Here is a 27,076-nt window from a genome sequence, read left to right as displayed (position 1 = left end):
GATATGGCTCAGTGGTTAAGCACCACTGGGTTCAATCCCCAGTACCAAAAAGAAAAAAAAAGGAAAAATATTCTGCCATATGCTAAAACATGTTATGTTTCCTAGAGGAAATTATAAATTACACTAAGTTAAATAAGTCAGTCACAAACAAGTAACTGTATGATTTCATTTGTATGAGAGTGTCAAAATTACAGAGACAAAAAGTACAAGGTGATTGCTAGAGTTGGTGGAGAGAGGGAGAAGGGAGTTATAGGATAATGAATATAGAATTTCAGTTGTATAAGTTGAAAAGAGTAGTGGAGATGAAAGGTGGTGATGGTTGTACAACATTACGAATGTACTTAATATCACTGGTGTGTTCACTTAAAAATAGTTGTTGAGATAGGGCTGGGAACCTGTCTTGATAGTAGAGCTCTTGCCCAGCATCACAAAGCCCTGGGTTCAATCCCCAGCACCAAAACAAAACAAAAACAAACAAACAAACAAACAAAAGGGCTGGGGATGTGATTCAGTGGTAGAGCTCTTGCCCAGCACATGCAATACATGCAAAGCCCTGGATTCAACACCCAGCACCACAAAAAAGAAAGGAAAAAGAAACAGACACCAATAGATAATTCACAAAGAGGAAATGGTTAATGAACATCTAAAAACAGTGTTTAATGGCAGTGTTCCAAAATTGCCAAAAACACAAGGAAATCTTTCTTTAACATATTATCAAATGAAAAACTTCCAACAAATTCAACTTAAAGAGATTATTTGAGCAAACAATTTAAGAATCATGACACTTTCAGAATCAAAAGTTCGAGAACTCTATTCTGCAACAGGTGAGCATTAAGTATTTATAGACAGAACAGGAAAGTAAAGTACAAAAGTAGCTGGACTGATTACAGCTAGGCAATCACATTATCTGTACATGATCTAATCAGCTGGCAGCCTATGACAGGCTGAAACTCATCTGCTTCTGACTGGTTGAGAACTGGCTACAAAAAGATACTGCTAATTAGGTTTTAGTTAACCAGGTTAAGTTGCAAATCATTAAGTAGGTACTCAAGGTATGGAGACAGCAACGGGTCGAATTTAATTTAACAGTATGAAATTAGAAAAAAAAAGGACAATAGTACTAGTCACTACTGGAGACAGCAGCATTCCTTACATATTGTTCCTAGGGCTGAAAATTGCTACAACCACTAACAATCAATTTGACAAGAGACTTTTAAAGCCTTCAACAAGATTTATAATATGGATCTAGAACTTCTGGCTTTAAAAGTCTACTCTACAAAACAGTCTGAAACTCAAAGATTTATGCACACAGATTTTCATTTAAGCATAATTTATAGTAGCATACACTGGGATCTACAAACACTTAATAATAGAGTTGTCTTATATTGATATGATATAAAATTAGGCAGTCATTAAAAATGATGTAAAAGCCAGGCATGCTGGCACACACTTATTGTTTTGACTGCTAAGGAGGCTGAGGCAGGTGGACCACTAGAGCCCAGGAGTTCAAGACCAGTCTGGGCAACATAGTAAGTCCTTATCTTTAAAAAAAAAAAAAAAAACTGATGTTACAGTTGGGTGCAGTGGCACATGCCTGTAATCCCAGTGGCTTTCAAGGCTGAGGCAGGAGGATCACAAGTTCAAGGCCAGCCTCAGCAATTAAGCAAGGCCCTAAGCAACTTAGTGAGACCTTGCCTTAAAATAAAAAAGTATTCTGGGGATGCAAAGTGCACCTGGGTCCAATCCCAATACCACCCCTCACCAAAAGAATGATATTACAAATAATTTTTTGTGAGATAGGGGGAAGTAAGTATAAAAAGCAGAATGTAAACTCTTATACATAATAGGTTCATACTTTTTAAAAAATAAAAAGAGGTAAAAAGATAAGATGAAAAAACCAAAATATTAAAAGTAGTTAAAAACATATTGGTAAGGGAAAAAGAGATTTAAATGCAAATTCTGAAGCTAAAAATACAATTATCTAAAATGAAAATGAACTAAACAAAACTATTTCATTAATTCTACTATTAGCCCACTGAGAATGGACGGAAATGACAGAGTCATCAATGAACTTGAAGACAGATTAACAGAAATTATCAAATCTGAAGAACAAAGTAAATAGCTTTTTTTTAAATGAATAGAACTCCGGGAACCTGTCAAATAATCTTATGTATTTAAAAAACAAAACAAAACAAAAACTAACACACATATAAATGGAGTTCCATGAGGAGAATAGAGACAATGTGGCAAAGATTTTTTTTAATAATGGTTGAAATTCTCCCAACTACAGCAGACACAAATTTACTGATCTGAGATGCTAAGTGAGACTGAAACAGGATAAATACACATAAAATTGTATTCATTAGTCACAAAGTAATATTACTATTTCAAAACATACATGTATACCATAGACAAAATAGCAGATATGAATACAAAAATCAAAGGAATTAATTGAAAACCCTATAATCTTCAGTTTTAATTGTAAAATATCAGTATAAGATTCAAAATTCGTTTTCCTCTTTCTAAAAACCACAATTTCTAGTTCTATTTGGGGCAATAACCTCTAACAACAACACAACCACAGTGAGCATGTCTAATCCTCAGATAGTGATGTCAGATAGTATTTTCCCCAAAAGAAGTCAAGTCTCCTTTAGAAAAGACTGCTACATTAAAACAAGCAATGTTGTCAGGCACAGTGGTACATGTCTGTAATCCCAGCGGCTCAGGAGGCTAAAACAGGATTGCAAGTTCAAGGTCAGCCTCAGCAATTTAGAGAGGCCCTAAGCAACTTAGTGAGACCCTGTCTCAAAATAAAAAAAAATAAAAAGGAGGTAGGGGATGTGGCTCAGTGGTTAAGCACCAGGGTTCAATCCCCAGTACCAAAAAGGGAAAGAAAGAAATGTTTAAGATAATCTCATTTTGCTAGCAAGTAAAAAACCCTAATAAGATCTGTCAAAGGGAACCAAAAATCAACTATAAGGGGCTGTGACTGGCCAAAAATGACCAAATAATTTGGATATTTTAAATTATTTGGATATTTAAAAAACACAATGATTTCAGTGAATTGAAAGATAGCAATTATTAACAAATTCATCAATTCAGAATAATACTTTTTGGAAAAATCTCATTCTCGCCATTAGAGTGTATTAGAGCATATACCCATTATTTTAAAATTTGCTAAATAAAGGGACAGCATCAAGCATCTATCACATAATTGTGAGTAGGTGATGAGGAAACATCCCTCGTCATAGAAAACTTCCTGCTAATAGAAGTGGAAGGGATAACAGACTTTTAAAATCACCATTATGAAATAATGACTTTAGGAAATGATCATCACCAATTATCAAACTGTTAAGGTAAAATGTTGATGGGGAAATGTACAAGCGATGAGTCAAGCTGCTAATGCCTAAACTCACTGATAATCTTAGTATCATTAAAAGATGGACAGCCAGACAATACATGTCTCCTTATAACTATTGGAAACATGCAATGCTCACTATGAAACTGTTTTACCAAATAAAAATATTAATAAAAGAACTTTAATTTAATCAAGCCTCTGTATTTAACTACCTAATTACAGGAAATATGGGATATAGAAGAGTCAACTAAACGGCACTAAGAAGGTATAGCTAATTAGCTAAGTTCACGTAAGAAATTCTAAAAAATGAATAAACTGGTTTCTTTGACAAAAAAATGACATTAAAACTGTAGTAATGGGATGCTGTTATAAGAGAGGCTTAAGAGACTGACCAACCAAATGCAATCCGTAGACCTTGCTTGGATCCTATCAAATCAAATGTAATTCTAAAAAAAATACACAATCCAGGAAATTTGAACATTGAGTATACTGAGATATTAAGGAAGCATTATTAATTCTATGTGGCTATGCTTTTGAGTGTCATTACTGGTAGTCCAGTGGCCCTGGCAGGAAGTGACTTTTAAAGGAAAGCATTAGCCCACTCCTAAGCAAAGATTATCTTTAGTTATTTAAATCATCAGGCAATAGTCTGTGGGGGAATTTTATAATGGATGGATAAGGCTGTCACTATCTGAACCAAAGGAGTAATTCTAGCATCTCTAAAATGGGACAAACAGGCACACTGTGTTCAAGAGTCAATGAAACAGAACCTCACACGATAGGTACTCAATAAAATGTTGTTAAATGCGGACTGCCATCATGGGCCTGGACTCAATCTACTTCACCAGCAAGCTCACTGCTGCTTAAATGCTTCCCTCTGGAATGTATAGCTGCTCTTTGCTCAGGGTTAGGACCACCAGTGATCCACTATAGCACTGCTGCTGTTGCTACTGCTGTTCCCTCCAACCCCACTGCTACACCTTAACAGACTCCAATTCTGCTCTTGTGACCTGGAGTTACCTCTCTTTTTGCTCCATGTCAACACAGACTTTTTTCCTTCCCAGGATGACAGTTCTTTCAACTGACCTTAGGAGGGCTGGCCCAGAAGTAACCTTGTCTCTCTGAGGCCTTTGCAGGTAGACAGCTCCATATTATGAGGAGAAACTGAAACAACATAGTTGTGCTAGGGGTGTCTACCTCTCTGTGTCTCCTCATGAACTATGATGTCTCTACAGACCAACTGCATACCAGGGTATCAAAATGGCCTGGTTCCATTCTCCCCCATCTTGGTCTGACTCTCCTGACTTTCTGAGGTACCCTCTTCATCCCACAACCCTCCCTTGTGCCTGGTGAGAGGAATAGAAGAGTTGTTCATCTTAATGGCCTTCATTTAAAAAAAGACCCTAGGGACTTGACTCCACATCACAGAATCCCAGAGTTTTGCATGCAGATAGACCCATTCAGAACACTCTGCCACCCACAGAGAAATAAAAAGTCATCTCTTCCTGGACCAAAAAGGAAACACAAGAGGAGGAGGCAGCAAGCACAAGCAATGGTTAGAATGAAAGGAAGGAGCTGAGCAAGCAAATTAAAGCTGTGAGAAGTAAAGGCAGGCAGAGGTTCCATAGGGCTTCTAATGCCATAGCAGCCATCTGCACCCAAAATGGAGCTTGAACAAGAGCTGAGCACAGCAGCACAAGATTTCTGCCTCTAGCAACAAGTTCAGGGTGAGTGAAGAACATTTTCTACTTAATCTTGGTCAGTAATATTAGTTAGAGAAGACAAAATACCAAAACAATCACAGTTCAAACATTCAATTTATTTAGATGAATGGATAGATAGATAATAGATCAGTAGATCAAAAGACAGACAAATAGACTATAGAATATAGTATCTTTTCATTAAATATGCATGCTATTAAATCTTATTTCAAATGCATTTGTGCTACTGCTTTCAGAGTTTATTGTTACTTTTCCAGAAAAAGCTGTGACTGACCAAATCATGTACTAGGTTCCTTCTCCTTAGCTCTTATTCAGGCAAAGTTCACAGTCCCCAGTCAAAAGGCATCACTTATACTTGGTTGCAGATACCCAGATTGCGCATATATTCCCCAGAAAACAAGCCAAACCAATACGAAGCCAATGGCACCAGAACCAAACCACTGGTCAATGAGTGGCAAAGTGATTCACATTCATTTCATCCTCTCCAAATAATCTCACGAAGATAGGACATCTCCCCAAGGTAAATGATTAGGCTTACTCCCACCCCACCCACTCCCAAATGAGAAAGTATTTGTTTACTGTCTATTCCCATACAGAAGGGAGTTGTTTTTAATCACTTAGTCCACACCTAATAGTGGTCACTAGGAACTCTTTGTGCCTCCATGCAGGAAGCATGCAGCAACTACTCCCTACTCCATTCCACACCGGCCCCCTGACACCAAGCTTGTGCATGCGTGCTTCAAGGAGGCGGGGTTGGGGCACGTACACTGCCATTGAAGCAGACCTCCACTTATTTGTAATAAACACTTGGCAGACAGAAAGAAAAATTCTCAAAGGCTATTTATTAAGCTCCCAACATCCTTGGGGTGCCGTGTTGGGCACTGTAATTACAGGAAACGTTTTTGACTCTGCTTCTTTTTGGACCGCCCGGCTGGGAGGCCCAGGGAGTGGGCCATGGTAACCACTCTTCATTTTCCTGGGTCATTGTAACCCTAATGAGATCCATTCTGATTGCAATTAGAACAGTGCGCAGCAGGTGAAGCCATATGGAGCATGGTCATCTTAAAGCAGGAGCTGAAAAGGGGCTTTTGTCTCCCCAGCTCTGCACATGCATTTTCTAAAACCAAGTCCCACCTGGTCCTGCCACAGCCCTATAAAGAAACGGAACTGTCTGAAGGCTGAAGCTTCAGTCCATGCCCACATTACAAAGGAGGGAGGCTGCTAAGTGCCTACTGTGTGCCAGATGCCATACTAGGCTTTTTCTCATGCCATCCCATCAGCTTCTCAGTGAGCCAGCTACCATAAACAACACTTTACAAAAAACTAAGGTCCAGAGAGGTCATCGGACCTACCCTGAGTTGTACATCTTGAACAAGACAGCACCAAGATGACCGTGACAGCACCAAATTTCCTGACTCTAATGCTTAAATGTTTTCCATTACAAGGGGAAGTTGTCACTGAAATCGCAAATTGTTTTTTTTTTTTTTTTGTCTTGTTTGGTTTCACTGCTTGGCTTGTATAAACAGAATGTCATAAAACATTCCTTTTTCCAGAGAGTCCCAAAGCTCTTTCTGTGCCATATTACATGACAACTGACTAGGGCAGTTGCTGACTACATAGAAGCCCCCACAGCCCACCTGCTCTGGCCGTCATTCATTCAGAGGTGGATGGGTTAAAAATCACATCCCCGAATCACACAGAACTGTATTTCAGGCTGCTCAACAGGACTACTGTGCCAATATAGGCTAGATAAACTGAGGTGTGAAAAACTCATTCACTGCATGCACATAATGATTTTTTTTTTATTGGAACCACAGTACCCCTGTCTATCCCTCCTCCTCCCGCTTTGCCCTGCTCCCCTGCCACATCTGCCCCCACCACAGCTAACCCAGCCAATATAGGATACATAAAGGAAACTTAGAGTCCACGGTTCAGGGTCACATTGGTCTATTAAAGCCTAACAAAGAGTAAAGCTTTATGCTGAAGAAAACAGGTTTACCTTGAATTTGTGAATTGAGAGGCTTTTGAAGGAGCCAGAGAAAACCTTTAATATTAGGCAAAACCCATTATTCCATGGGCTGCAATAAAACAGTATTTAATTGTAGGTGGCCACGTGGCCTAGCATACTAACCCCCAAAAGAATGTGCACTATGCAAAGAAAGGAGCTTAGGTTCTAATTAGAGAATTTAATTATTGGGTATAAACACAATAAATGACAGAATTGTGCATTTGTATGTAAATATGTAAAATGATTGAAGGGAAGATAAAATTATTTTCTGAAATAGAACAACACTTTACTCCTCTCAAGACCTGTGTGAATTCCTATCATCCAGTTCGGCTCACCCTTGTGCCTCCAGAAAGCATGTAACAACTTGCCCTGCTTTTTGCCCCAACACCCCCCTCTACAAACTACTGTCCCCACATGCAGGCTCACACCTATTCCAAGTTTAGAATCAGTGCCACAGCCCCTAGCCATGGTGGTTTTAATCTTTTGGGGGCAGGGGGTTGGCATCAGGTCAACTATTATGGCCATCCCTGTAGACCCTGCACCCCAATGCAAAGAGCTGCCCTTCTGCTTTACTGTCAATATTCCAAATTCCTCCTATGGGTCCTTTAGGATATGACTATGAATAGGATATGAATATCAGAATATGGTAGCCCTTGGCCTCACACTTGACTTGCTCAGTGCCCCCGTCTAGAGACCTAGAGAATAAGGAAAGATCCCCAAAGTCTCCTTCTGCAGAGACAGACATCTCCCCTCAAGCCCCAACCACATGCCTGGGTGCTATCTCCACACAAGCAGCCTGCCTCCCTGAAACTGTGCACGCTCCCCTTGTGGCAATCCCCTCACCTTTGCGACAGTGCCTCTCTCACACCAGGTAGGCAGGCTTAGTTCAAAGTCAGTTAATGGCTCCAAGCATGACCTGAATACTCACCTTCCCTAAATCTCAACTTCCAATAGAATCTCTTACCAGTATTAAAAGTATTAAAAGTTCATAGACGTAGGTACAAAGGGAAAAGCTGCCACCCTGAAATATTTGGAAGAAATAAATAACACTTGTCCCAACATCTGGCTGAACCACTACAACAAAATGGTTTGAGGGCAAAAGAATGCTTTGGAGAAAGTACAATATTTCGCAGATCAGCTACTTTAATATAATAGTCTTTCCTCTATATTCCTGAGTTATGGAGGCCAGAGAGGCCAACCAGGACCTAGAGGTCAAGGAAGCAATTTGTGTAGCCATCATTATCATTCCAACTGGGAAAAGAAAACTAAAGCACTCAAATGTGCCTGGCTTTTAAATTTTTATCCCTTAAAAATCTCTTCTAAAAAAAATCCTCTTTCTCTATAAAAAAAATAAGATTCCAAAGAGCAGAAAGAAAAACAATACCCAGGGCCTTAATACTGAAGTCAAGAGCAATCATTTTTTTCTTTGCCTGCACTGTTTTTAGCAGCTGAAACCTATTTTAGAAGCACAAAAAATTTTGAACTTCTTAATGCCCAATGAACAACTAACTCCTTTTCCTTGTTCAAGCTGCCAAGCATTGTGGCAGTACCATCCTGCACAAGAGGATGCAGGAAGCAGATTCAAGAGGAAAGAATTTAACAGCTCTCCCTTAGCTGTCCCTACCCCATACACTGATTCACATTATCAGAGGGAAATGACAAGGGCATTGACACACCTTCAGAAGATCAGCATCTGCTGTATACTTAATGCTCTGCCACTTTCCAGAAATTCTTAGGTTAACTCAAGCAAGGTAATGCACCTTGCTGTCTTTGATGATTAAAAATGGTGAATACTGATGAAGTAAAAATACCAACTGACAGAACTGGGCTCAAATCTTAACACTGTCTCTACAGTTAGAGATAGGAGCCTTTGAACCTTTATCTTCCGAGCTGCAAAGGATTCCATATTCACAAGACTAAGAATTTGCAATTCTTTAAGGAACTGCCCAGCACTAAGGTGTAAATATTCAGGTTTCGAATTACTTCTAAGTCTTATCACCCAGCACAGGAAACCCAGTTTCTTGAGTGATGTCCGAAAGCACAGGAAACCTAGAGAACAAATTGGATTCCATCCCTTGAGAGATCAGTGGACTCTTAAGAAATGCTTGAGGGACCACAGAAAATGTAATAATGGCTAACATTTACTTAGCACTCACAATGTTTCAGACATTGATGTATGAAAGAAGAGTTCAAGAATCTACTAACAACCTAAAAGATGAACAACAGGAAAATATTAAATAGTGATAGAATGTTGTTCATTAATGAATAAAAATGCTTTCAAACAATATCTAATGAAATAGAAGCATTTGCACATCATTTATAATGTTCAAAGAAAGAAGCAAAATTAAAAATATACAAACCCTATAATCCCAGTGATTTTTTAAGATTTTTTTTAGTTGTAGATGGACACAATACTTTTATTTTATTTATCTATTTATTTATTTCTATGTGGTGCTGACGATCAAATCCAGTACCTCACATGTGCCAGGCAAGCACTCTACCACTGAGCCACAACCCCAGCCCAATCCCAGGGATTTTTAAAACCAATCGATAGATGAAGAAAGACCAGGAGGATATATGAGGTTAAAGTAGGCAGGACCAGCTACCTCATTAGTAGGTCCCAGGGCAAAATGAAAATATGTGGCCACTTGTTCAAAAATTATTGAAAGTGTTGAGACAGCAATAGAAGAACATTAAACCAAGTGCAGAATCCTTCTAGGCACTGGGCCCTGTAAGACTGCATAGGTTGCATGGCCAGGAGTTGGTCCTTGTGTCCGTTAGGTATCTCTGGGTGTTAGCATTATTAGTGACTATTTTCTTTTTTGTATTTGTCTGTGTTTTCCAGTTCTACTAAGCGAACATACATTATTATCAGCAAAAATACTGAGTAATTTTAAAAAGAATCAACCAACAAAAGTTAGCAGATATCTACCTTTCATAAAATAGCATGATTTGGAACACTAGCCATACTATGTCACCAACAGGTAAGGATTAAATCTGGGGTGCAGAGAGAAGTAGAAATCTGGTCAGAGGGAACAAAATCAACAGTTGCCACAAGAACAAAGGGAGAAGGAAGGGAACCCCTCACTGGGATGAATGATCTGATTCATGTACAAGCAAAAAAGATGGATCCAAGTAAGCAAGAGTCACAGTGGTGGTGGCAGTAATACAGCCCAGTTGGATGGCAGGCAGGGCACTAGCCCACATAACCTATGTTGGCACTGTGCCAAGAAGCGTAAAAGTTAAAACTGGTCTGCTCAGGAACCAAAGGCACTGGAGCAGGGAGGGGAATCCAGCAGTTTCATTAACCTGGATGGTGGAGCCAAGTTCCAGAATTACTCTAAGTTAGTATTTAACATCTCTTCATGCCCTCAGGCTGCTATGAGGGGAGAACCACACATAGCTCACTGATTTATTTTAGCTAATACATATTGTCTATTTCTCTCCAACTTGAGTGTAAATTCCACAGAGACTAGAATTTTTAACTGTTTCATTTACTATTGTACCCTCAACCCCTTAGAATACGCCTAGCACATTACAGACACTAGTAAATATTTGCTGAATAAATGATAATACAAGTCAATGTAAGATTGGTCCAATTCTCATCTCCTGGCATGTGAAACAGAGAAAAGAGTTATTAATAGATGGGGCAGTAAGAGTCATGAGAATGATCAGAATAGATTGTCCTTGTTTTTTAACTCAAAGAGAACATGAAGGATTCCTTCCTAATTATTCAGTATTCATCCCAGAGGGGATGGGAAAAAATATACAACAGGGTCAGGTGTGAGCAACACACCTATCTACATCTCATTAAGAGAAATCAATTCTTGGGAATTCCCCAGAAGACAGAGTCTTTCCTTTTAGCTTCAAGAGGTGACCCCAGACACCAGACAATTTCAGCATCATTCTGAAATTGTATTAAAAATTCCTGATACCATGTCTTCCATGAACAGGTGGAAGAGAAAAAAAGGAAAGCAATTACTGAGATACCATGAGCTGAGGAAGGGTGAAATATGGACCTGGGGATGAAAACAGCCTGCCTCATTCTCCGTCCTGGGGAGGGGGAAATCCATGAGATTCCATTCTCATGTTCTGCTCAGGTTGGACACATACCCTCCCAGTGACAAGAGGCCCATCGTCTACAGGTCTCATCTGATCCCAAACACTTGAAGATAAATCTAGCCACAAAATAGTTCCCCCACCTGCTTTTCAGGTTCCCCCTTTCACCAGCATAAGTAGGAAATGTCTCCAAGGCTCCAACATCAGTTACAGGTCTTTTTTGAATCAAGAGAGAAAGACATGGGCTGAGGGTGTGGCTCAGCGGTAGAGCGCTTGCCTAGCATGCATGAGGTCCTGGGTTCAATCCCCAGCACTACAAGGGGAAAAGAAAAAAGAAACATGGGGAGGGGGACCTGGGAATACAGCTCTCAGTTGGTAGAGTGCTTGCCTTGCAAGCACAAGGTCCTGAGTTCTAATCCCCGGTACTGTTAAAAAAAAAAAAAAGTGGGTACATTTCACACCCTCTTCTTCTCCCCCTCTCTGAGGCAGCATTAAAGAATGTGGGTATGATGGCATGCCCCTGTAATCCCAGAGGTTTGGGAGGCTGAGGCAGGAGGATCACAAGTTCAAAGCCAGTCTTAGCGACAGTGAGGTGCTAAGCAACTCAGTGAGACCTTGTCTCTAAGTACAATATAAAAAAAAGCTAGGAATGTGGCTCAGTGGTTGAGTACCCCCGAGTTCAATCTCCCGGTACCCACCCCACCCCCAAATAAAATAAAATAACTAAAATAATACCTCCAGCCAAAAAAATAAGGGTCAGCAGCTTAGAAAAATGTGTTTGGGACCTAGAGAGAAATGAAATGTCTCCTATGTTGGACCAAAATGCAAGTCTTCCTGAGGGGCTGTGTGGGGATTCATGGCCCCCAAAGAGCAAGGAAAAGATAAGAATGTGTCCATATGACCATGGTTTACAATTATGAAATGTACAATCATGACTGTGAGCAGAAACATTCTAAAGGGCACATCCATCCATCTCCTCACCATCCAAGCTGGAATTAGGACCGAAAGATGACTTATGAGAGAGTATTATGGTTTAGGGGAACTGTGGGGTGTATTCATGAGAAAGGCATGAATAAGATGGAAAGTCTTAAGACCTGGCTCTGCCACAGCAATCCTGAACAATATGTTTAACATATACAGGGACAGTGGAGTACACCTGAACCCAATGGGTAGCCAACACAGAGACTTCTTTTGGACGGGGTATCCAGCTAAGATGTAGAGGTTAGCCTCAAACGTGTATTCCTCCTGCCTCAGTCTCCTGAGTTGTTGGACTACATGTGTGTGCCACAGTGCTCAGCTCAGAGATTTTTATTTTTTTAAAGACAAAATACAGGGGGCTGGGGTTGTGGCTCAGTAGTAGAATGATTGCCTTGCACATGTGAGGCACTGGGTTTCATCCTCAGCACCCCATAAAACCATCTACTAAAAAAAATAAATAAATTTAAAGGCAAAATACAGCCAGGTGTGCTGGTGCATGCCTGCAATCCCAGCGGCTCAGGAGGCTGAGGCTAGAGGATCACAAGTTCAAAGCCAGCCTCAGCAACATAGTGAGCCCCTGTTTCAAAATAAAACATAAAAAAGGACTGAGCCTGTGGCTCAGTGGTTAAGCACCCCTGGGTTCAATCCCCAGTAACAAAAAAATAAAAAAGAAAAAATATGGTTTTACCTAAGTTAGTACACCTGAAGTAGTGGGACAAACCACCTTCTACCAAGGAATTTCAAAAGTTGAATCTAAACATGAGGGGGAAAAAAATCAAGATTTCCTCACTGCAGGTGAGTGAAAACATAGACTTAAATAATGTATGTCAGTCAAATAAAGTTGATTGGGACAGCTTCCATTATATCAAATTTATCCTGTGACCTTTGCTAAGAATATGCCACAGAGTTCATGTCTGTGAACCTTCTACGAGCTATATATCCCAGGCAAATTTTAGAACTTCTCTGGGCCTTGGTTTCCTCATCAATAAAATGGACGTAATAATGCCTAATTTAAAGGAATGGTTTAAGGGCTGGGGAGATAGCTCAGCTGGTAGAGTGCTTGCCTTGCAAGCACAAGGCCCTGAGTTTGATCCCCAGTACCACCAAAAAAAAAAAAAAAAAAAGGAATGGTATAAAAATTAGGAATGATGTATAAAAAATGCCTAGAACATCATAGATATGATAGTAGTAATTCTACAATTATGTAATAGAAGAAATAATTGAAGTTCATTCTTATACCCTTCTGTCCTTAACCATTGCCAGTTGAAGGATAGATGCCCTTTGACTCAGGATGGAGCTATGTTCCAATAAAGCTTTGGAAATGGCACTATCATCAGCTAATAATGAGACAGCGTACATCACTAGTAAGGATGAGTGAAGAACAGTCTTTTTTAAAAGTCAGATGAGTTTACAAGGCAATGCATGAAAAGCCATTGTCAGTGGTGCCTGTGAGTCAGCTGTTCCTCACAAGGCAGTGGACACCGGAGCCATGGAAGGGAACATTAAATGAGCTGGGGAGGAGGAGATATTTGAAGACAGGGAAAAACAAAGGCCTTAGAGTGACTTTCTAAAACAAATGGGGTGGCGCAGAGAGTGGGAGTGCAAGGATGGCAAAAAAGAACAGCTAAATAAAGGATGGAATCAAAGACTTAAAAAAAAACCAAAAAAACCTTGTGTTTGTGTGTGTCCCTCCAACCAGACAATTGACTTTTTGAGAAAAGGCACCAGGTCAGCTTCCCCTAGGCATCCCAGACCCCAGCAAAATGCCTAATACATGCTGGGTGCTCATGGAATGCTAAATAAGATTACAAAGTATGGGTAATAGAGAGTGTGACAAAGCAAAAAGGAATCTTAATGAGATCCCTGAAGAGAAAAGGTGAAAACTAACCCCCACCAGGAGCAGGGTAAGTGTAAGACTTTTTATGTCCTTCTTCTATCTTTTAGCTCAACTTCCCACTTTGAGAATAAGGTACCTGCACTTTCTACACCTGCCGGCATATCAAGTAGTTAACTACCAGGTGGGCCTCTCTGTGGGAAACGACTCCTTCCTCCCACAAAGCACTGCAGAGCCGAGATCTTACTGTATTGAAACAGCAATAACAAAATATTACAGCCAGATTTCTGGTAGGTCCTACCCTGATTTAGCAAAACAGAGTAGCCTCTCATTTCCAGAGTTAATGGGTCATCTCCAGCTATATCTCCCTTTTTCATCGCTGGCTAAAAATAGCTGTCATCATAGCCAGTTCCTCAAGACCCATCAATAAACTTTATCTCACCTGGAAATAACTCTTTGAGGTAGAATTATGCTTCCCATTTACAGATGAGAAACTGAGGTTTAGTAAAGTGATCAAGATGCCATAGATATGAAAGAACAGCTCTGGTACTAGGACTCAGGTCCCCACAATTCACCTCCCCAGGGGAATTCTCAGGCATCTGTGGAGTGTGAACTTTTAAGAAGTACACAGGGTGACTAATCGTCCCAATTTTCCAAGAACTCAGGGGTTTCCCAAGGTGTGGGATCTCTTGTGCTAAAAACAGGACTGTCTTGGGCAAGATGGGCCAGATGACAGCCCTGGCAGGGCTATGGTGATCTTGTTCACCACTATATCCCCATGGCACACTGCAAGTACTAAATAAATATTTGCTGAACAAATGAATGAAAGAATGAATGAATGGTTTAATGCTGGTCCTGAGACACTTTTCAGTGGTACAATTCCTTTCTGAAAGGCCTTTCAAGTCATCTTCTTACCCCTTTCCCTGTCTCATCAAACAGTAAGAGAGGATCATGGAGTTACTGTGTGTGAGCATTTTCATGTGAAAAAGAAAGGCTAGGGAGATACCCTAACAAGCAACTGAAATTGAGTTCTGCTTGTCTTTGTTGCTTTAGAGGAAGAAAATAAATGAATAGCAAAGTTGAGTCTTATTTTCAAATAAATTAAACACTTAGAAATGTGTGTTTGTTGCCTACTTTTAATAGTATGATTCTTTCTTAAGCCAGAGTCCAAGCCAGTCTCCTGTCCAAGTTTTCTGTCATGCCTTATTGTCTAGTCTGTTCAGCTATTTTAAAAAATGTTGAATATCGACAATGGCTCTCAGGCAGGCATTGTCAAGTTTTGTATGAAGCAATCTTAGTTGAATGAGAAGATCCCAGAGCTTATAGTCCCCTCTACAGTGCTGCCCTAGGCTGGGCTTGAATGTGTGTGACTGATAACAGGACACATTCTACCTTTGTCAGTACATTCCTACTCCATAATTCATTGGCCACTCTCTTTTTAGGAAAGATCTTTATGGCAAAGTGGGGAGGACAGCAGGTATGCGCTCTTAGCGGAAAAGGAAGTGCAACTGCCTTGTGGGGCTCCGGGCTGTGTTCATGGGTCCAGGGGCTGTCTCCTCTGCTCCTTGTCATCCTGACTCAGGGTCTCTAGCTGTCCCAACCTGGTCCACAGGTTCCCATAGCCTTGAGGTGGCCTGCTCAGAGGGGATGCTTTTTAAATGATAAGCAGTGACAAATCACCAAACTACCTGCTCAGAATTAAGGGTCAAAGTGCTGTATGCTGATTTGAAAATAACTTTCTTTCCCAGGGCCCGTGTTTGCTCCTCCAAAGAGGACTCTAGGAGCTGCTGGCATATAATTCCCTGCATTTGCAGAAGGCTTCTGAACTCAGAAAAGGTCTTTCTCCTTCCTCCCACAAAGCACTGCACAGCACTCCTCCTTTAAGTAAATAAAGTCCCCAGTGTGGGCCAGGCCACTGGCAACAGATAAATTTTATTTAAAATTTTTGAGATTAGAAACTGAGAGAGCAAAGCAAGGAGGTGGAATAGAACTCTCCAGTGAGTATCCCCCCACAGAAACAATTTGAACAACTATCTGCACTCAAAAATGCGTTTGCAAGAGCTACAGAAACCAGGTGAGAGATAACAGTACCTGGTTATGGCACAGTAATAGGGAAACATGCATTGGACAGGATAGGAAGGATAATTTTACCATCTCTCCCCCAACACCCAGCAGTTCCACATGGTGAGAGATATCATCCAAGACCACCACAATAAAATCCAAGACTAGGCAGAACCTCAAGATCTCTGACTCCATGCTGGTACCCACAGACTGAGCCTCTAGACCCAACCCTCACCAAGATCAATCCTGCACCCCTGCACCCAGGCTACATCATTGCTACCCCCAACTGTAGTGGTCTTAGGTTTTGGACAAATTTCAATGACAGGTAGGTCACAATGGCTGTGGTCTTTGGATACCCCCATTGCTACACCAGCCTCAGCAGCCACAGGATTCCAGCCTGGTGCTAAACCAGCCTTAGAAGCAATGGAATTCCAGCCAAGATTGCACCAGCTGTGGCAGATGGGGGCTAAGCTTGTCTCCTAGTGCTGAAACAGCTACAGTGATCATGGACTTAGGGATCACACCAGATAGTCTGCCTACAATCTCTGAACAGTCTTAGTCTTACAACTGAAGGACAATCCCAGACAAGCCCAACTGCAAAGGTTAGAAACAAGTACCTACTTCTTCAGTGCACAAATGTCAGTGCATGACCACAAAGGGTTAAGGATGATCAGGAAAACATGACATCACCAAATGGACAAGGTAAAAATGAGGCAGGCGTGCTCAGACATGCCTGTAATCCTGGCAATTTAGGAGGCTAAGACAGGAGGATCTCAAGTTCAAGGACAGCCTCAGCTTCTTAGCAAGACCCTCAACAACTTATTGAGACCCTGTCTTAAAATAAAAAATAAAAATAAAAAGGCCTGGGGATGTAGCTCAGTTGTAAAGCACCCCTGGATTTAATCCCCAGTGCCCTCCAAAATTATTCCAAAGCTAGGAGTGTACCTCAGTGGTAGAACACATGCTTAGCATATGCAAGGCTCTGGGTTGAATCTGCAGTACCAAAAGGCAAAAACAAAAATTTCAAAAGTAGAGTTCAAGTGTAATTTTTTTATAATCAAAGTTGTTATCAGCTTAAAATATCCTGTTCTAATTCTAAAATGTTTTTTTGTAACAACGAAGCATAAAACCTTAATAGATACACTTTAAATTAAAAGCAAAGAATCAAAACACACTACTGGAGAGAATCATGCAACTGCAAAGGAAAACAGTAAGAGAGGAAGAAGAAAGAATCTACACAACAACTAGAAAACAGCAATCAAAGTAGTCATAATAAGTCCTTAGCTATCAATAATCAAAAGGAATTTAAATGGATTAAATACTCTAACTAAAATACATAGATGTGGCTCAGTGGTGGAGTGCTGACCTAGCATTTGTGAGGCCCCAGGTTCAATACCCAGCACTGCAGAAAAATGTAAAAGAAAAAAAGACATATAGTGGCTAAATGGACTGAAAAACCAAAACCTGGCCTGGTGCATGCCTGTAACCCACGACATGTACCTGTAATTCCAGCATCTCAGGAAGCTGAAGCAGGAAAATCAAATGCTGGAGGCCAGCTCGGGCAACTTAGCAAGACCCTGTCTCAAAATAAAAGGGCTGAGGATGGAGCTCAGTGGTAGAGTGCCCTGGGTTCAATTCCAGCACTGCAAAACAATAATAATAATAAAAATAAAAAAATAAACTCAAATACATTTAAAAAAACAAGACCTGAAACCATAACACTCTTGGAAGAAAACAAGGAAAACATCCATTGGCATTGCCCTTGGTAACAACTGAACAAAAGCTCAGACTTTTGTTGCGAAAATAAGTAAATGATATAACATCACACTAAAAATTTTATGTACAGCAAAGGAAACTATCAACAAAATAAAAGGACAACTTACAGATTAGAGAAAGTATCTGTAAACCATACATTTCATAAAGGGCAAATATTTAAAATATATAAGGAATTCAAGCAATTCATTGGCAAGAAAAGAACCCAATTTAAAATGGGCAAACATCATTAACCTGATAAAAAAACGAAAGACACACACAAAAAAATAGGCCAATATCCCTCATGAACATAGACGGAAAAATTCTCAACAAAATACTGGCAATCCAAATCTAACAGCATATCAAAATGACCATATACTGTAATCTAGTGGGATTCAACCCAGGGATTGCATTGACGGTTCAACATACACAAATCAATAAACATGATACAATGCATCGACGGTATGTGATCATCTAAACAGATACAGGAAAAGCATTTGATAAGATTCAACATCTCTTCGTGAAAAAAGTTCTCAACAAGTCAAGAATATAAGGAACACTTCTCAAAATACTAAAGGCTATCCATAAAAAGTTCACAGCCAAGCCTGGCACAGTGGCGCACGTCTATAATCCCAGTGACTCGGGAGGCTGAGGCAGGAGGATCATGAGTTCAAAGCCTAAGCAACTCAGTGAGACCCTGTCTCTAAATAAAATATAAAAAGGACTGGGAATGTTGCTCAGTGGTTAAGTGCTCCTGGGTTTAATCCCCAGTATCAAAGGGGAAAAAAAAATTCACAGCCAATATCATGGGGAAAAGTTGAAAGCATTTTGGTAGAAAATCTAGAACAAGATGAGGATGCCCACTTTTACCACTCTTATTCAATATGGTATTGAAAGTCTTATCAAGAGCAATTAAACAAAAAAAAGGGCATCCCAATTGGAAAGGAAGATGATAATTCATCCATGTTTGCAGATGACATGATTTTGTATAGATAAAAAAAAAATTTCATCAAAAAAGCTATTAGCACTAATAAATGAATTCAGTATAGTTGCAGGACACAAAAATCAACATATGAAAATAGGAGGATTTTGATACACCAATAATGAACTTTCTGAAAAAGAATCAAGAAGACAATAACGTTCATAATAGCTACAAAAAATAAAATATTTAGGAATAACTTTAACCAAGGGAGTGAAAGATCTATACAAAAAAGTTATATAACACTGATGAAAGAAATTATAGAGGAAACAAATTGTTCATTCATCAGAGAAATTAATATTGTTGAAATGACCATCGTACTCAAAGTAATCCATAGATTCAATCTCTATCAAAATACCAATGACATTCTTCACAGAACTACAAAACAGCAATCCTAAAATTCATAAGGAATTACAAAAGATCCAGAAAAGCCAAAGTGATCTTTAACAGAGAAACAAAGGTGGAAGCATCATAATGCCTGACTATGAAGCTACAGTAACTAGCCAGGGGTGGTGATGCTTGCCTGTCATCCCAGCTCTTGAGAGGCTGATGCAGGAGGATCATAAGTTTGAGGCCAGCTGTGGCAATTTAGCAAGACCCTGTCTAAAAATAAAGTTTTACAAAAATGGCTGAGGATATAGCTCAGTGGTAGAGTGCCTCTGAGTTCAACTGCAGTGGAGAGTACTTACTTAGCAAGTGCGAGGCCCTGTGTTCAAGGCCTGTACCACAAGGGAAAAAAAAGCTATAGTAAAGCCAGGCACAGTGGCATGCATCTCTAATTCCAGTGACTCAGGAGGTTAAGGCAGGAAGATCATAAGTTGGAGGCTAGCCTCAGCAATTTAACAAAACCCGTCTCAAAATAAAAATAAAAAGAAATGGGGCTGTGGCTCAATGGTAAAGCATCCCTGGGTTCAGTCCCAAATACCAAAACCAAAAAAGAGCTATAGTAACCAAAACACCATAGTACTGGCACATAAAAACAGACACAGATCAATGAAACATAATATAGAACCCAGAAATTGGTCCACATACATAAAGTTGGCTGGTTTTTGACAAAGGTGCTAAGAACATATATTGGAGAAAGAACAATCTCTCCAATAAATCGTGCTGGCAAAATTGGAGATACATAAGCAGAATTATGAAACTGGATCCCTTCTTTTCACCATATACAAAAATCAACTCAAAACGGATCAAAGACCTAAATGTAAAACTTGAAGCAATGAAATTACTACCAGGAAACATAAAGGAAACACTTCAACATATGGCATAGGCACAGCTTTTTGGACAGTAACCCAAAGCACAAGCAACAAAAGCAAACATAGACAAATGGTATTATATCCAACTAAGAAGCTTCCTCAGAACAAAGGAAACAATAAATAGAGTTAAGAAAGAACATACAGAGTGGGTGAAAACATTTTCAAACTATTCATCTGACAAGGGATTAATATCCAGAATACATAAGAAAAAGAAACCGATCATCAGAAAAACAAAATTTATAATAAGCTAAACAAATGAATAGACAGTGCACAAAAGAAGACATGTGAAGGGCAACAAGTGCATGAAAAACACTCAACATCACTAATCATCCAGGAAACGCAAATCAAAACCACAATGAAGCCAGGCACAGTGGTGCATGCCTGTAATCCCAGCAGCTTGGGAGGCTGAGGCAGGAGGATCACAAGTTTGAGGCCAGCCTCAGCAACTTAGTGAGGCCCTTAGAAACTTAGCAAGACCCTGTCTCAAACTTTTTACAAGTTAAAAAGGGTTGTAGATATAGCTCAGTGGTAAAGCACCCCTGGATTCAATCCCCATACCAAAAAGAAAAAGAAAACAAAACCAAAATGAGGAGCTAAGGGAACAGCTCAGTGGTGGAGCACTTGCCTACCATGTGCAAGACCCTAGGTTCTATGACTAGCACTGCAAAACACAGACACACACATACACACACACATCATCTCACTCCAGTTAGAATGTCTACCATCAAAAAGATAAAAAAATAAATAAATAAAATAACAAATGCTGGCCAGGATGTGGAGAAAGGGGAAACTCTTAACATGTTGTTAGTGGGAATGTAAATTCATACAGCCATTATAGAAAACATGGGAGATTCCTTAAAAAACTGAAAGAGAACTACCCAGCAATTCCACTACTGGGTGCATAGTGAATGGAAATGAAATCAGTATACCAAAGGGATACTTTCACTCTTGTGTTTACTGCAGCACTACTCACAACAGTTAATATATGGAATCAAACATGATACCCATCAACAGATGCATGGATAAAGAAAACATAATACATATACTCAATGGAATATTATTCAGCCACAAAAAAGAATGAAATACTGTCATTTATAGTAACATGGATGGAACTGGAGGTCATTATGTTAAGGGAAATAAGACAGACACCAAAAGACAAGTATCACATGTTCCCACTCGTTTGTGGAAACTAAAAAGTCAATCTCATAGAAGAACAGAGTGGAACAGTGGTCACTGGAGACTGGGAAAGAGAGTGGGGAGGCATAGAGAAAGAGGTTAGATAAGGGGCACCAAAAAACAATTAGAGATTAATTAGTTCTGGTTTCCTAGAGCATGGAAGGATAACCACTGGTTAAAACAATCAACAATATATTTCAAAAATAACCAGAAGAGTATAAAACTCCCAACACATAAATATGACTAAAATTGTAGGAAATGGGGCTGGGGTTGTAGCTCAGTGGTAGAATGCTTGTCTTGCACATGTGAGGCACTGGGTTCAATCCTCAGCACTGCATAAAAATAATAAATAATAAAGGTATCATGTCCATCTATAATTAAAAATATTTTTTAAATTGTAGGAAATGGTACATTGTATGCATGTATAGAATTATCATAATGTTCCCCACGAAGATCTATAAATATTATGTCTCAATTTTTTTAATAGTTGTAGAAGGACAGAATGCCTTTACTTTGCTTATTTTTATGTGGCACTGAGGATCGAACCCAGTGCCTCACTCATGCTAGGAAAGCGCTTTCACTGAGCTACAGTCCCAGCCCCAATGTCTCAATTTTTTTTTTTTAATGGGAAAAGGCTTGAACAGACATTTCTCAAAAGAAGACATACAAATGGACAACAAGTATATGAAAAAATACTCAGCATCACTAATCAGGGAAATGAAAGTCAAAACCACAAGATATTACAGCACTTCAGTCAGAACAGCTGTTACCAAAAAGGTCAAAGATAACAATTGTTGGCAAGAATGTGGAGAACAAAGGAACTCTTATAAACTGTTGGTGGGAATGTAAATGAGTACAGCCGATATGGAAAACAGTATGGAAGTCTCTCAAAAAATTAAAAATAAGCTGGGCGCAGTGGCACATACCTGTAATCCCAGTGGCTAGGGAGGTTGAGACAGGAGGATCGTGAGTTCAAAGCCAGCCTCAGCAAAAGTGAGGTGCTAAGCAACTCAGTGAGACCCTGTCTCTACATAAAATACAAAATAGGGCTGGGGATATGGTTCAGTGGCCCAGTGCCCCTGAGTTCAATCCCCACTACCAAATAATAATAATAATAATAATAATTAAAAATAGAACTACCATAAGACCCAGCAATCCACTGCTGGGTATACATCCAAAGGAAATGAAATCAGCCCATTAAAGAGACATCTGCACTCCACGTTTATTGCAGCACTATTCACAAAAGCCAAGACAAGGAACCAACCCGTGTCCATCAACTGACGAAAGGACAAAGAAAATGTACTACATGTGCACAATAGAATACTATTCAGTCTTAACGAAGAATGAAGTCCTGTCATTTGTGATGACATGGATGGAATTGCAGATCATTATGTTAAATGAAATAAGCCAGGCACAGAAAGACAAGTACTGCATGATGTCACTCGTACACGTGGTCAAATCCATTGTCCTAGGAGCAGCCATTCAAGGTAACCACACGTAGAATTTTGGTTGGTATGTATAGGGAAGAGATCTCTGACCAACATGTGAGATACACTAGACATCTGAAGCTACTTCCCATTTCTTTCTTTTCTCTTTTTTTTTTTTTTTTAATATATTTTTGGTACTGGGGATTGAACCCAGGGGTGCTTTATCACTGAGCTATATCCCCAGCCCCTTCCTTATTTTTTATTTTCAGACATTTGAGGCAGGATCTTGCTATATTACTTAGGGCCTTGCTAAGTTGCTGAGTCTGGCCTCAAACTTACGATCCTCCTGCCTCAGCCTCCCAAGTCAATAGGATTACAGGCATGCACCACCACACCCTGCGCTATTTTCCATTTCTAAAAAGTGATTTCTAAGATACATTATCAATATTTGCCTACTCTCTTTAGGATTTAATATATCTTAAGTAAGGGCAAACATGCAAATATATTATCATGTCTAACACACTGTAACATCTAATTATTCCATTTCTTAAAAAAATATTTTTGCTTTTCAGAAATTAATCCTTAACTACCATTTGTGTCATCATCAGCCATACTGTGATAGCAATTAATTTAGGACAATATCCATATTGAGCTGTAAGTAAAACCCAAGTTAAATAAAAGATCTGAATGTGATTGTTGCCGTTTGAACAAAGCAACGAAAACATCCCTGCCCTCGACATTTTTTCCCAGTGGTAGAAAGCGAAATAAAATTGTTGGAAACAAATGGTCACTGGAACTAAACCTAATTGTTTTTAAAAGAAGAAAAGCATTCACTACTTGAAATATTTTCTAAAGTTTACTGAGAGCTTACAAATCCTATGTATTTAATGACCAGTTTGAACACTAAAGTCTCTGCATAGCTTGGATTCCTCAGGCCCCTCTCCCAGTATAGGTAGCCTCACTGAGGGATAAACAAAGGGTGTGGGGGGAGATGCAGAAAAGGAATTAAACTAACCAGTGATAGACAGATGAGAATGAATGAATGGGTGGCAACTGGCTGGCTTTTAAACTTGTTTCCTAGGTTTAAGTTTACCATCCTCCTGAGCTTTCTATCAGCTTTGGGGGTTTCAGTGTAGGAGGGCATTGGATTCTGCACTTATGTATACTATTATCTATACCAAAAGTCAAATATGCTAGATTAAAAAGGGTGGATTCTGTTTTACAAAAAGGGAATTATTTTCAAATATATATGCATGCAAGATTACCTGGGGACTTAGTACAACTGCTGTCAGAAAGAAAACCATAGACGTTAAAGACAACCCAGGTATGTGTTGAGAAATAGGAAAATTAACAGTATGCTCTTCTGTTTTACTCCTATGTCACATGCATTCACACTATTTTTGTAGTATATCAATGCTTTTTTTTTTCATACTGGAGATTGATCCCAGGTGCACTTTATCACTGAGCTACATTCCCAGCTCACTTTGGTTTTTATTTTCAGATAAGCTCTCATTAAGTTGTTGAGCCTGGCCTCAAACCTGTGATTCTCCTGCCTCAGCCTCCCAAATTGCTGGGATTACAGGCATGCACCATGGTATCGGGCAATTTCAATGCATTTTAAACTTGAAGTGCTCTCTAGGAGGCAATAGATTAGAATGAAAATAATAATAGGTGAAGATTTAGGTCTTACCCTACCACCAATGTGTTGTGTGACCCTGAGCAAACGGCTTCTCTTTTCTGGGTTTCAGTTTCTGCCTTTTCTTTTCTTTTCTTTTTTTTTTAATTTGTTCTAATTGGTTAAACATGACAGTAGAATGCATTTTGACACATTGTACACAAATGGAGCATAACTTCTCATTCCTCTGGCCCTACATGGTGCTGAGTCACATCAGTACTGTAATCATACATGTAATAATGTCTGTCTCACAATCTACTGTCCTTCCCATCCCCACTGCCCCACCTCTCCCCTCACTCCCCTCTACACAATTCAAAATTCCTTCATTCTCCCCTACCCACCCCCACTATGGATCAGCATCTGCTTATCAGAGGAAATATTCAGCCTTGGTTTTTGGGGATTGGTTTATCTCACTTAGCATGATACTCTCCAGCTCCATCCATGTACCTGAAAATGTCATAATTTCATTCTGCCTTTTCTATTGAGGCAATCACACCAGATCAGTTCCTTCCAGCTTCATAGTTTATGATACTCTTTCCATCAGCATGGAAATGGGGACTACAGTCAGTGGTGAGACTTGTCCAAGACATGCAGAACACAATAAATTGAGAGATATTTGGAGTAGGTAGGGTTAGGGAGCTGAAAGGATGAGAAGCAGCTGTAGCAAAAAATGGCACTGGACCCATGTTTGTCATCCCACTTAAAATGACAGGACTTCAGGAGTAAAAGAAGGGTACAATGACACGACCTAGGCAAAATCAGAAGGATACACGTTGGGACTATAATCAGAGAAATTCAAGAGGGGTGTGGCAGTGCACAAGTGTAAACCCAGTGACTTGGGAACCAGGCAGGAGGATGACAAGTTCAAGGCCAGCCCCCGGCAACCTAGTGATACCCTGTCTCACAATAAAATTTTAAAAGGGCTAGGGATATTGTTACTCAGTGGTAGAGCACCCCCAGTTCCATCCCCAGTACTACTACTACTACTACTACTACTAATAATAATAATAATAATAGAGAAGCTCATTCTTTATGGAATAAGGACTGCTGTGTCCCAATCTAGGCCAGAAATCAGGTGAGATGTAATATTGTGTGGTAGCACTGCTCTCTTTGAACTATAAACTGCTGACCACAACTACTGTAGGAAATGACAACTGTGGCATATATGTAATTAGTATTTACTCATTATTAACAAGACATTAGGTGAAACACAAATGGAGTAAGTCACATTCCCCAGGCTCAGTATCGAAGTCGCCTAGATGAGATTCAAGCAAGGAGGAAGCTGACCGTACACTGAAAGGGGAGGACCACACTGCTTCAAAAGCAGACTCCCGAGGCTCTGCACTTAGCTTCGAAATGCAAGTTCTGTGCAAATGGAATAGAGCACCATACCAAGGAGAGAGCAAAAGAAAACGCTGAGGGCTCCTACCAGGGAAGCCAGGCCAGGGCCAGGAAAGAAGCAGAGAAGAGCCTGCAGAAAGAACCCAGAGTCTACAGTAGATAAGAGGGCCCACAGAGAAGCTGGGGAAAGTGGGGGCTCTGTAGGAGATGCTTAAAATGGAAGTGGACCTGCAACTGAGGAGGACTATGAAGGGACTATGCCAAACTAAGCAGTGTGGGCCTCGACCAGACACTCCTGGAAAACAGGGGCCAAGTCACATGCTTCTCTCTTCGAATCATTACATCCCAGGGTCTGGCATGTAGCACAGAGAAGCTGTTGGAGGCAGCAGGTGGAAGTCGTCACCATTTGAAAGGAAAAGATAGAGAATGTTTTGAAAGTGAATTATTGAAATTGTACCTGCTATGAACACTGACATTAAAGTCCTATGGAGACAGACAAATGGAAAGTACTTAGTGTGTGCTCCTATGAGAGCATGTTTAGGGACGCAGAGGCAGTCTGAGTCACAACCCTTACTATTCAAAGCATGGTCCAAGTACCAGCAGCATGAGTGTCACCGGGAGCTTCTTAGACATGCAGACTCTCAGCTCTGCCCTAGACCCACTGAATCAGAATCTGCATTTTCACAAGATCCCAGGGGGATTTTTTTTGGGTGTGGGTGCGGGTGTGAGTGTATTTGTGTGCTGCTGGTGACTGAACCCAGAGGTGCTTTACCACTGAGTTACATTCCTAGACACCCCCCCGCCCCGCTTTTTTTTTTGAGACAGGATCTTGCTAAATTGCTTTAGAGCCTTGCTAATTTACTGAGGCTGGCCTCAAACTTGTGATCCTCTTGCCTCAGCCTCCTGAGCTGCTGGGATTACAGGCATGCAACATTGCACCCAGCCCCTGTTGAATCTTAACCACATTTGTCTTTGAGAAGGATTATAATAATAAACAGGGACAGCAGACTTTTCTGTTAAGGGTCCAATACAACAAACATTTTGCCAGTCACACTCAAGTTTCCATCATTGCTCCTTCTCTTTCCCCTTCCCCACCTCCTCCTCCTCCTCCTTCTTTACAATCCATTTATAATGTAAAATCCACCAGGCCAGGTGTGATGGCTGGGATGCCAGCTTCCAGGAGAAGGAGACTGAGGCAGGAGGATATCAAGTTTCTGGAATGACTGGGCAACTTAGTGAGAGAGATCATGTCTAAAAATAAAAAAAGGGCTGGGGATGTAGCTCAGTGGTAAAGCACCCCTGGGTTTAAGCCCCAGTATGAAAAATCAATAAAAATGAAAAATCCATTTTTAGCTCACAAAGACTAGTGAGGTTGAGCCCACAGGCCAACTTGCACACACCTGCTCTAAACCTGATACTGTGCTGGCTCAGGGTTAGGGTGGTGTCATTGA

General features: G+C 40.2%; 1 non-coding gene across 1 annotated transcript; it reads left to right on the top strand.

Annotated features, from left to right (window-relative positions):
* Positions 1-11,392: 11,392 nt before the first annotated feature.
* Positions 11,393-11,465, top strand: Trnaa-agc (transfer RNA alanine (anticodon AGC)). Its single transcript has one exon. It is a non-coding gene; the product is annotated as a tRNA-Ala (tRNA).
* Positions 11,466-27,076: the final 15,611 nt, after the last annotated feature.

The sequence above is a fragment of the Sciurus carolinensis genome, chromosome X (assembly GCF_902686445.1).
Source record: "Sciurus carolinensis chromosome X, mSciCar1.2, whole genome shotgun sequence".
NCBI lineage: Eukaryota > Metazoa > Chordata > Mammalia > Rodentia > Sciuridae > Sciurus > Sciurus carolinensis.
Note: the sequence above shows the minus strand (reverse complement) of the source record. Positions and strands in the feature narration are given on the sequence as shown.